The following is a 12,445-nucleotide window of genomic DNA, read 5'->3' as shown; positions in this document are numbered from 1 at the left end:
GTGTTCAAGAATCAACATGCTTAACTAGGAAAGTCAATAACACTATCCAAAATTCTAAGTTGCTAAAGAAGCCAATCATTCAGAACTTCAAAGGAAAAAGTGAGATGCCAAAACTGTTCAGAAGCAAAAAAGCTACAAGTCCCGCTCATCTAATTATAATTAATATTCATTGATATTCTGGAATTTATAGTATATTCTCTTCTTTTATCCTATTTGATTTTCAGTTGCTTGGGGACAAGCAACAATTTAAGTTTGGTGTTGTGATGAGTTGATAATTTATACGCTTTTTGGCATTGTTTTTAGGTAGTTTTTAGTAAGTTTGAGCTACTTTTAGGGATGTTTTCACTAGTTTTTATGTTAAATTCACATTTCTGGACTTTACTATGAGTTTGTGTGTTTTTTTATGATTTCAGGTAAATTCTGGCTGAAATTGAGGGACTTGAGCAAAACCCTGAAAAAGGCTGACAAAAGGACTGCTGATGCTGTTGGAATCTGACCTCTCTGCACTCGAAATGAATTTTCTGGAGCTACAGAACTTCAAATGGCGCGCTCTCAACGGCGTTGGAAAGTAGACATTCAGAGCTTTCCAGCAATATATAATAGTCTATACTTTATTCGGAAATTGACGACGTAACTTGGCGTTGAACGCCAAATACATGCTGCTGTCTGGAGTTAAACGCCAGAAAAACGTCATGATCCGGAGTTGAACGCCCAAAACACGTCATAACTTGGAGTTCAACTCCAAGAAAAGCCTCAGCTCGTGGATAGATCAAGCTCAGCCCAAGCATACACCAAGTGGGCCCCGGAAGTGGATTTATGCATCAATTACTTACTCATGTAAACCCTAGTAGCTAGTCTAGTATAAATAGGATAAGTTACTATTGTATTAGACATCTTTTGACAGTTTAATCTCTTGACTGTTTAGCCTTTGATTATTCGGTCTCTTGATCACTCAAGGGGGCTGGCCATTTGGCCATGCCTGAACCTTTTACTTATGTATTTTCAACAGTGGAGTTTCTACACACCATAGATTAAGGGTGTGGAGCTCTGCTGTACCTCAAGTTTCAATACAATCACTATTACTTTTTATTCAATTCTCTTTTATTCTTATTCCAAGATATACGTTATACTTAACTTTGATGAATGTGATGATCCGTGACACTCATCATCATTCTCTCCTATGAACGCGCGTGATTGACAACCACTTCCGTTCTACCTTAGGTCGGGCGCATATCTCTTAGATTCCCCAATAGAATCTTCGTGGTATAAGCTAGATAGATGGCGGCATTCATGAGGATCCGGAAAGTCTAACCTTGTCTGTGGTATTCCGAGTAGGATCCTATGAATCCGGAAAGTCTAACCTTGTCTGTGGTATTCCGAGTAGGATTCCGGTATTGAATGACTGTGACGAGCTTCAAACTCCTGAAGGCTGGGCGTTAGTGACAAACACAAAAGAATCAATGGATTCTAGTCCAACCTGATTGAGAACCGACAGATGATTAGCCGTGCTGTGACAGAGCATAGGAACGTTTTCACTGAGAGGATGGGATGTAGCCATCAACCATGGGTGATGCCTCCAGACGATTAGCCGTGCAATGACAGCGCATAGGACCATTTTCCCGAGAGGATTGAAAGTAGCCACCGATGATGGTGAAGCCCTACATACAGCTTGCCATGGAAAGGAATAAGAAGAATTGAAGGAAGAGCGAGTAATGAAGCAGAGTTTCAAGAGGAACACAGCATCTCCATACACCTATCTGAAATTCCCACTATTAATTTACATAAGTATTTCTATCCCTTTTATTTTCTTTTTATTATTAATTTTCGAAAACCCATAAACCAATTTAATCTGCCTAACTGAGATTTACAAGGTGACCATAGCTTGCTTCATACCAACAATCTCTGTAGGATCGACCCTTACTCGCGTAAGGTTTATTACTTGAACGACCCAGTACACTTGTTGGTTAGTTGAACGGAGTTGTGAATTCAACTGGTGCCATAATAATGATTTCATACAAGTACAAAAGAATATGGATCACAATTTCGTCCACCAAGTATCACCAAGAAATTGCGAATTTTGAGCACTCCAATCCATGGAGATTTGCTCCAGAGCCACAAATTAATCAAACAAAGCACATGAGATACTGTCCAGAACTACAAAATAATTTATGTCATTACCCTCATGGTGTCTGGACATGTTAACAAGAGTGTGAAAAATCAAGTGAAGATGATCCATACTGTGATGAATTCAACAATTCTTCAAGTTGTGCTTTGGATGATCAAAATCAGAAAGCACTCAATTTGTCACACTCTACTTATCAAGAGCCATCATTACTTGAGCAAACCTTCAATTTATTCATGCGAAATTGTCCAACCTCACCTCCCAGTTACTCATATGAAAATCCTTCATCACTTGATTTTGCCACAATACAAAATTTCCCCCAAGATCCATACGACTCATTTCACCAACCACAAAACTTATTTCACAATCCACAAGATTCATTCCATACCATTCAAAACAATCTCACCACCATACATCCATATCCACAAAATTTCTCTCAACCTTTATCTTTTGAGCTAGTAGTTGAGTATCTCCTTCAAAAGTCAAGAGAACTATTGGAAAGGCAAGAACAATCCTGGAGAAAACAAGAAATTCTCTTCCAAAAGATGGATGAACACTTGGAGAATATAAGGAAACACTCAGAACCGCTAAGCAAGGAAGATGAAGACCACTTGATAGATGTGAAGGAGGAAGTGGAAAAGCAAGAAGAAGAGGCACCTGTGTCAAGCAAACTTTCAATGAAGAATGAGCTAGTGGAGGCAATTAAACCTGAAATTACACTTGAGATGACAAGAAAACATAAAAATTCACAACCCTCACAAGCTTCCCAGAACCAAAGATACTCAACACTTGAATCTGTGATTGAAAGATATGAAGAGGAGATAAAGAAATATTGGGAAGAACAACAGACCTCCTCCATGAAAGTGCTATTAAGTCAAATGTTGAGTGCAAAGGAGGAAGTGAAGGAACAAGAAAGTGAGGAAGACAATCACGGAAGCTCATACTTAAGTGAAGCAGAGAAATACGTAGATGAATGGCTCATTGAACCACCAATTCAAAAGGCTTTTGATGAAGATAATGCTCCAACCAACACACAACCACCAAGTCTTAATATCAAAGAAGTGAAGGCAACTAACAAGAGCACCAATCCTACCCCTGATCCAACAAGCAAGCTCAATCAAGCCATTAACAAAAGGAAGCTTGCTGAGGAAAGGCCAAGACATGGTATACTAGCTGGTTTATTCCCCCCTTGAGGTCATTCCTCTTAATAAACTGGAAGAAGAGGAAGAAAGTGAAGAACAACATGTCAAGCTAATGACACTAAAAGAGTGCTTGTTGGGAGGCAACCCAACCTTAGGTAACATTTCATTTCCTTGCTTTGTTATTTTCTCTGCCTCATTTGTTTGAAATTCAATAAATTGGCATATGATTACATTCTAAGTTTGATGTTGCCCTGCAACAATTTATTTTCAATCATTCTGGATGATTGCACCAAATCAAAAATGAAAGTGTCACACTAAGATTCTAAGTTTGGTGTGCCACTTATTTTCTATGTAATTCATTCAGCAACACCACCTGTCTGCATAATCATAATGCCTTGCAGTGTCATCTTTCTTTTAGTTAGACAATTTTAGTTTCCTCTTTGTTTTAGTCATTTCCTTGTTAAGTACTTGTGGTGTTTTTGTATTAGACAAAATTCTTGAAAATAAAACACTTAGAAGTCAAGGCTAGGCTCAAGTGCAAATGCACTCCCTCAAATCTCAAGGCTCTGGGCATCAATGATTAGAGAATAAAGAAAAGAAACAAATGAGCTTAAAGAAGTCTTCTAATTAAATGCTTGTGGTGCTTGTGTATCAAGTGGTAATACTTGAAAATAAAGCATTTAGAGTCGTAGCTTTGTTATTAACTCATGGGGCAAAGCACCCAAAAGGAGAAGCTAATAAAAAAATCAAAAGCTTGTTTCAAGGAAGAAATATAAGGAAAAAATTTCATAAATGGAGCTAGATAGAAGCATCAATCATTTATATTTCTTTTGTGATTGTGGCATGCATGGAAAACTAGCCAATCATGAACATTGAGTTGCTATACTTCTTATCATGGATTGTCAATCTCTATTGCATGATTCTTTTCTTGCTTGGGGACAAGCAAGGTTTAAGTTTGGTGTTGTGATGACATGTCATCATGTCATGTTTTTTCTATGCTTTTTCATACAAGAAATTTATGATTAGTTCTTAAATATTGAATTATTTTGTACTTAAATAGTATATTTCTTTGATCTTTTGATTTTATAAACTTTGTAGGAAATAAGAAGAAAAAGAAGCAAAAGAAGCACAAAATAAGCTAAAAAGAAGAAAAGAGGAATTTTGGGTACACTTTTAAGTTTGAGCATGCTTTGGAACCTTAGGCCACGCTTTTATGACCATGAAGGAGCACAAGGGAGCGATCAACAAAGGCCAAGACAAGGAGCACTCAAAGAAGTGAGCGCTATGCTCACTAGAGTGAGCAATTTCGTTCTCCTCAACCAAGGAACCAAGGAAGCGCTCACGAAGGCCAAAGTTCACAAGGCTGGCGCTCAAAGAAGTGAGCGCTATGCTCACTAGAGTGAGCATTTTCGGGCTTTTCTTTAAGCCTTGTGATAGCATGACGATGCCCTCTTCAAAGGCCCATAACGTGAGCTACAGATGTCCAATTGATGCGCTTCCAGTTGTGTTAGAAAGCTGACATTCAGAGCATTCCAATGATATATAACAATCTATATTTGGCCCAAAAGTGAAGCACAAGTGATAGGCATCTTTAAGGCCCCCAAAGCACTCACCAAGGCACCAAATATGCGCTGACCAAGGCTCGAAAGGGGGGGGGGCGCATCAAACCAAGGAGAAGCGCTCAAATATTGAGCGCAGTACTCACTTAGTGAGTGCTAGTGAGCAACAAGATACCAAGGAGCATGCTTGGCCTAAGGAAAGTGAGCAAGATGCTCACACAACCAAGCGGAGCGCTTCACTGGAGCTGCACCAACACACCATGCCACTTGAACCAAGCCATCCGGAGCCACTCTTCTTCAAATCCAAAGCAAGCAAAGCCCATTATCATCACTCAAAGGCACAAGGGATAGTTAGAATAGGAATTTCATTTGAATTGTAATTTGTTTTCATTTTTATTTTTATTTTTCAATTTTGTAAAAGCCTATAAAAAGGCATCTGTTTCATTCCATTAAGAGGGCTGACTCTAATAGAGAGCAGTAGGAGTAGGAGTAGAATAGAAAGCTCTTCTAAACACTTTTATTTTCTGCACTGAATTCAATTTTGCTTATGCACTCTCGATCTCTACAATTCTCTTTTGCAATTTCTTTTTTTGCACTTTTACAATTTTATTGAGTTGAGTTTGCTTTCTGTGCAATTTAAATTCTCTGCCTCCTTACTAATTTCCTTTCTGATATTTTACATAAGTTTGTTGTGAGATTGATTTACATTTCTAAGCATTTTAAATTTTCCTGCACCTCAATTCCCTTTTCTTTTGATGCATTTTACTTTCCTTGTTATTTAAGATTCTGTCACTTGTTCCAAACTTAGATTTACTGCCTCTTTAATTTCCAGTGCCCAATCCCCTTTACATTAACTGCAATTTATGTTTCTTGTCAATTAAGCTTTTGTTCAATTTACATTCTTCCATTTACAATTTTCAGTCAATTTACTTTCTATTACTTCAATTTCATCGAATTCACCAATGTTAGCTTAACTGGATTGATTACTCACTAAAGTTGCTCAATCCATCAATCCATGTGGGATCGAGCTCACTCTTGTGAGTAATTACTACTTGATGCGACCCGGTACACTTGCCGGTGAGTTTGTGTGGAAATCTAATTTTCACTCATCAAGTTTTTGGCGCCGTTGCCGAGGATTGATTTAGATCGACAATGATTAAGTGGGTGAGAAGTCTAGATCAAGCATTTTCTTTGTTTTTGTTCTCTGTTTTAAGCTGATAGCAAGGTGTTTGAATTATTGCCTCACTAAGAAATTATTCTCTGTGACATGAATTTCAATTTTCATTGGTGATGTGTTTTATAAAATTCAAATAGAGTGCAACTCATCTAGTAATCAAACAGATTTCATGGGATATTACCCACCATTACAAATCTCTAATGATGGCTGGGAATATCACCAAAAAATTACAAATCCTAAGCACTCAAGTCCATGGAGATATGTCTCAAAACCACAAGATGAGCAAGAGAATTATATGGGATATTTCCCACCACCACAAAATGATTCAAGTCATTATTCTAATGGTGGCTGGGAGTATCACCAAGAAATTACGAATTCTGAGCACTCCAATCTATGGACTTTTGCTTCAGAGCCACAAATTAATCAAACAAAGCACATGAGATACTGTCCAGAACCACAAAATGATTTATGTCATTACCCTTATGGTGTCTGGACATGTAAACAAGAGTGTGAATAATCAAGTGAAAGGAATTTCCTCCCAGAGCCACAAAGTTAATCATACTATTATGACACTAACACAAACTATGGCTGGGAAGGGAATTCTAATGCTCCATATGATACTCAGCAAGAGACATCATCTCTTCATTATGCTTTCAATAAATTCATGCAAAATTGTCCCCCAATTCAAAAGATGATCCATACTGTGATGAATTCAACAATTCTTCAAGTTGTTCTTGAGAGGATCAAAATCAGAAAGCACTCGATATGTCATACTCTCCTTATCAAGAGCCATCATTACTTGAGCAAACCTTCAATTCATTCATGCGAAATTGTCCAACCTCACCTCCCAGTTTCTCATATGAAAATCCTTCATCACTTGATTTTGCATTAATACAAAATTTCCCCAAAGATCCATACGACTCATTTCACCAACACAATCCACAAGATTCATTATATACCATTCAAAACAATTTCACCACCATACATCCATATCCACAAAATTTCTCTCAACCTTCATCTTTTGAGCTAGTAGCTGAGGATCTCCTTCAAAAGTCCAGAGAACTATTGGAAAGGCAAGAACAATCCTGGAGAAAACGAGAAATTCTCTTCCAAAAGATGGATGAACACTTGGAGAATATAAGGAAACACTCAGAACCGCTAAGCAAGGAAGATGAAGACCACTTGATAGATGTGAAGGAGGAAGTGGAAAAGCAAGAAGAAGAGGCACCTGTGTCAAGCAAACTTTCAATGAAGAATGAGGTGTTGGAGGCAATTAAACCTGAAATTGCACTTGAGATGACAAGAAAATATGAAAATTCACAACCCTCACAAGCTTCCCTGAACCAAAGATGCTCAACACTTGAATTTGTGATTGAAAGATATGAAGAGGAGACGAAGAAATCTTGGGAAGAACAAAAGACCTCCTCCATGAAAGTGCTATTAAGTCAAATATTAAGTGCAAAGGAGGAAGTGAATGAACAAGAAAGTGAGGAAGATAATCAAGGAAGCTCATACTCAAGTGAAGCAGAGAATTACATAGATGAAGGGCTCATTGAACCACCAATTTAAAAGGCTTTTGATGAAGATAATGCTCCTACCAACACACAACCACCAAGTCTTGATATCCAAGAAGTGAAGGAAACTAACAGGAGCACCAATCCTACCCTTGATCCAGCAAGTGATGCCAGGGCATCTTGGCCAGTTTCACTGACCTTTTCTTTACTATTTTAGGGTAGTTTCATGTATTTTCTTAGTAAATAAGAAAGTTTTGGATAAAAATACACTTACATCTTGATTCAAGTAAACATTGTGAACTTTACATGATTTCATGAAAATCATGTAGGAATTTAATGATAAAATGGATAATGCATGATCTCATGACTTGGAATAGGGCTTTGATGCATTTTATTTGCTTGATTTCAAGACAAAGGAAGCAAGGAAGAGCTACGTTAGCAGCCACGTTAATCTAATTAATGTGACCACTAACATGGAATGGGAATAAACTTGCAGCGTTAATGGAAGAAGTGATCGCCAATAACGCCTTCGAAGCCACATAGCGCACGTTAGTTGCCACGTTAATTACATTAACGTGGTAGCTAACATGGAGAAAAAGGGGAGCTTCAACGTTAGTGGTAAAAGTGAATACCACTAACGTTCCAATAGGGCACACTTAGCCACGTTAAGAGTCACGTTAATCCAATTAACGTGAACTCTAACGTGGAAGGAGAAAGCAATCGCCAACGTTAGTGACACTCACCTTTGTCACTAACTTTGGGCTAAGCCAATAGTGCCCACGTTAGTAGTCACGTTAAGACCACTAACGTGAAGGGTAACGTAGAGCAAGGAATGATAGGCCAACGTTAGTGACACTCACCTTTGTTACTAACGTTGGAGATGGCAATCGCCACCATGTTAGTGGTCACGTTAATGCAATTAACGTGAGACACTAACGTGGGAAGAAGGGGCGTTTGAAGCGTGATAAACCACATTTGTAGGGTTTATCTTGTGCTTGATTTAGGCAATTTTATAACCTTTTACCCATATTTATCCATTGAAATAGCATGGTTTTATAACTTCTCCTTTAATTGTGCTTAAGAGTGAAAACATGCTTTTTAGGTCTTAAAATAGCTAAATTTAATTCATGTTAATTCCATTAGATGCCTTGATATGTTTGTTAAGTGATTTCATATTTAGGAGGCAAAGATTGGATAAAGGGAATAAAGGAAAAGCATGTAAAAATGGAGAAGTCATGAAGAAATGAAGGAATCGCAAAAGCTGTCAAGCCGACCTCTTCGAACTTAATCGACCATAACGTGAGCTACAAACGTCCAAATGATGCGGTTTCAGTTGCGTTGAAAAGCTAACATCCGGGGCTTCGAAATGATATAAGATTTGCCATAGTTGCTACACGTATGATGACGCGTACACGCAATGTACGCGCACGCATCGTTGCTGCCATATGATCCACTTAAAGCAATACGTGACCAGCGATTTCTAAAGCCTTGTGGGCCCAATCCAACTCATTTCTGATGCTATCTAAGCCAAGGATTGAAGGGGAATTAACATACTTTTACATACTTGTCATCATTAGTTATAGTTTAGTTTTAGAAGTTGTTAGAGTTAGTTTTTTAGAGAGAGAAGCTCTCACTTCTCTCTAGGATTAGGATTAGGATTAGGTTTAGTTCTTAGATCTAGATCTAGATTCATCTTCTTCTACCCCTATCTTCTCAATTCCTTGTAGTTACATTCATTCTTCTTCCATTCTTTTGTTGTAATCTCTTTTATATTGTTCTTGTGTTTTGTTGTAGATCTACTTTTGTTTCTTCTACTCTCTTTCAATTCAATCAAGGTAATTCATAATAAATGTGTTTCTTTGATTGTTGTTGTTAATTCTTTTCAATAATTGTTGTTAGATTCTATTATTGCTATCAATTTACTATGCTTTTCTTTTGTACCTTCCAAGTGTTTGATGAAATGCTTGGTTGGGTTTTAGTGTAGGTTTTGTTCCTTTTGGCCTTGGTTGAGTAATTAGTGACTCTTGAGTTATCTAATGCCTCTAAAGCTAGTCTTCCCTTTAGGGGTTGATTAGGACTTGAGGAATCAAATTGATTTATCCACGTAACTTTCCTCCATGGTTAGAGGTTAACTAAGTGGGAGTAATGGACAATTTGTTATCACAATTGAGGAGGATAACTAGGATAGGACTTCTAGTTCTCATATCTTGCCAAGAGCTTTGTTAGTTGTTAGTTTATTTTCTTTGCCATTTATATTTCTTGTCTAAAATCTCAAAAACCCCAAAATAACTCACAACCAATAACAAGACACTTTATTGTAATTCCTAGGGAGAACTGATGTGTGGAAAACGATCCAACACAAAACTCACCGGCAAGTGTACCGGGTCGCATCAAGTAATAAAACTCACGGGAGTGAGGTCGATCCCACAGGGATTGAAGGATTGAGCAATTTTAGTTTAGTGGTTGATTTAGTCAAGCGAATCAAGTATTGGTTGAGTGATTTTGTAGCCAACAGTAAGTAAATAGCAGGAAATGTAAAGCGAGAGGGATGGATTGCAGAAATTAAAGAGAACTGAAAGTAAAGGTGCTGAATCTTAAAAAACAAGAAATTAAATGACTAAAACTTAAAGTGCAAGAAATGTAAATTGCAGTAACTTAAAGTGCAAGAAATATAAATTGCTTGAATGGAAAAAGGGATTTGAGGACTGGGATTTCAGGGTTTAAGCAAGGGAAATTAAATTGCAGTAATTAATAAAGCAAGAGATAAATTGAAAGTAACTAGAATTCAAACAGAAAAGGAAAATGTAATTTCAGCAGTGGTTCAACAGAAGAACCAAAAGGAAAATTTGATCTCAGGACTCCAGAGACTAGATAGCAGAGTCTAGATCTCAATTGCCCTCCCAGATCCAAGTTCACAAAGCAATTAACAAGAAATTAAAGAGGAAGCAGTAAAGGAAATGTAATTGAATTCAATTATGCAGAAGAGAAATTAAAGAGATCTTGAATGGAGATTGAGACAAAAATTCCTCAATTCTTCACACCTAAGACTCAAACAAGAAAAGTAAAAATACTCAAGCAAGAACGAGGAAGAAGAGAGATCAATTCTCCTCCCCAATTCTCTAAAATCTCAGTTCCTAGCTCTCAATGAAGTCTCAAAATGTAAAAATTCAAAAATCAAAAGAAGGTTCACAAGTCCAAAGTCAAAGAAGGTCCTCATTACATCAAACTATTTCCTATTTATACACTTTCTATTCTTGGATTTTGGCATTTGGATGGGCTTTTGATTTGGTGAAGAAATGAATTAAATTGGATTTTTAATCCAATTTTCAGCCCATGAGAAAGTAGCTTCCAGGAGGCTGCCCTACCCTTGTGGAGGGCAGAGCAAGAAATGGTGCGTGTGGCTCATTGTGTGCGTGCTTGGTGTGTGTGATGCATCAGGATGCTGCCCTGCCCTTGTGGAGGGTAGAGCAGAGTTGCCATGGTGCGCCAAGTGCTGCCCGTGCGCGCTGCTGCTGGCCGAGACTCCCTTGGTGCGTGCCAATCTTGTGCGCTGGCCATGCACCACAAAATGCTGCCCTCCGCAAGGGCAGGGCAATGTTGCCAAAAGGTGATGTTACAAGTTCGAAACTTGGTGGAGGCACACGCTGCTTCTTTTTCTTTGGTTTTCTTGGCACCAAAGTAATGCTTAATTCCTTGCTTCCTCATGGTGCCGTGTTCGATCCTGGGAGATTGAAAGGAAGCCAATTTTTGCTTGTTTTCATTGTGCTTAAGCGCTACTCCTTTCCTCTTTGTCCTTGGGTTCGAAACCCATAGGAAGCATTATGAATCAAATCTAATTTGTTTCAATTCTAAGAATAGAAATAGTGCACATAGAAAAACAACATTTTACAATAAGAATAATAAAGTAAATAATTGCTGTAATTTCTTTTGAATTTATTCTTGGATGAAGCCCGATATTGCTCTTGAGGAGGGCAGGGCAGAGTTTTTGCTTCCTTTGGTCCTTGGCATCAAATTGTGCTTCGCCCTTGTTGTGGGCAGGGCAGTGATGCTTTTCAAGGTTTGGCTCATTATGTTGCTCTCCTGGAGGGCAGTGTGCCCTTGTGGAGGGCAATGTTTGCTTCCTCCTTCTATGCGCCACATTCTTTTTTCCTTGGGCCATGCTTTCTTAAGCCACGTTTTTCTTCTTTTCTTCCTTTCTTCACCTACAAGAAACCAAAGCAACCAATCAAAGTATCTCTAAACTCATAAGGTTTATAATTCATTAAAATTCAATTAATTCTTGCTCAAACCTCATGATTTAGCATCAATTTAATGGTAGTTGCTTGATTTAAAGAAGTTATGCATTTTCATTCCAAATCACTTACTTAGGATGCAAGAAAGTGCATAAAGACTAATAAAACAAGTGAAATTAGCTTGAAAAATGGGTATATGATGACCTGTCATCACAACACCAAACTTAATTCTTGCTTGTCCCCAAGCAAGCATCAAAACTAAGAGAAAATGAAATGAACAAGAAGAGCAATTATATCCTTATTAGGCATATAGCAGAACTTGATTTATGGAGTTTTTATGCAGATAATGACAACCCAAGTTATTGTTTGCTGTTACATAATATACATTTTTCCTCAAAGGCTTACTAAACTTGCTGTTATAAGCTTTACTCTTTAATTGCTCCCTTGCTAACTTTTGTTTTCTCATGTTGCTTAACAAGCTTATTATTCTTTGAAGGCTCGGTGTCTAATGTTGCAGTAGTAGCCTTTGGCTTTATTTTTACTCAACATCTTTCCACCACAGACACATGGCTTACTATTTCCTCCTAGGATCATTGATGCCCAGCATCTCTTTAGATAACTAAATGTTCTGTATCTAAGTTGCTCTTTATTGTGGACTTTCAATTGGTCATCCCAAATCAGTTGATCTAAGTGACCGGG

Source organism: Arachis hypogaea, chromosome 4 (assembly GCF_003086295.3).
Source record: "Arachis hypogaea cultivar Tifrunner chromosome 4, arahy.Tifrunner.gnm2.J5K5, whole genome shotgun sequence".
Lineage (NCBI taxonomy): Eukaryota > Viridiplantae > Streptophyta > Magnoliopsida > Fabales > Fabaceae > Arachis > Arachis hypogaea.
This window is presented reverse-complemented; position numbering follows the sequence as displayed.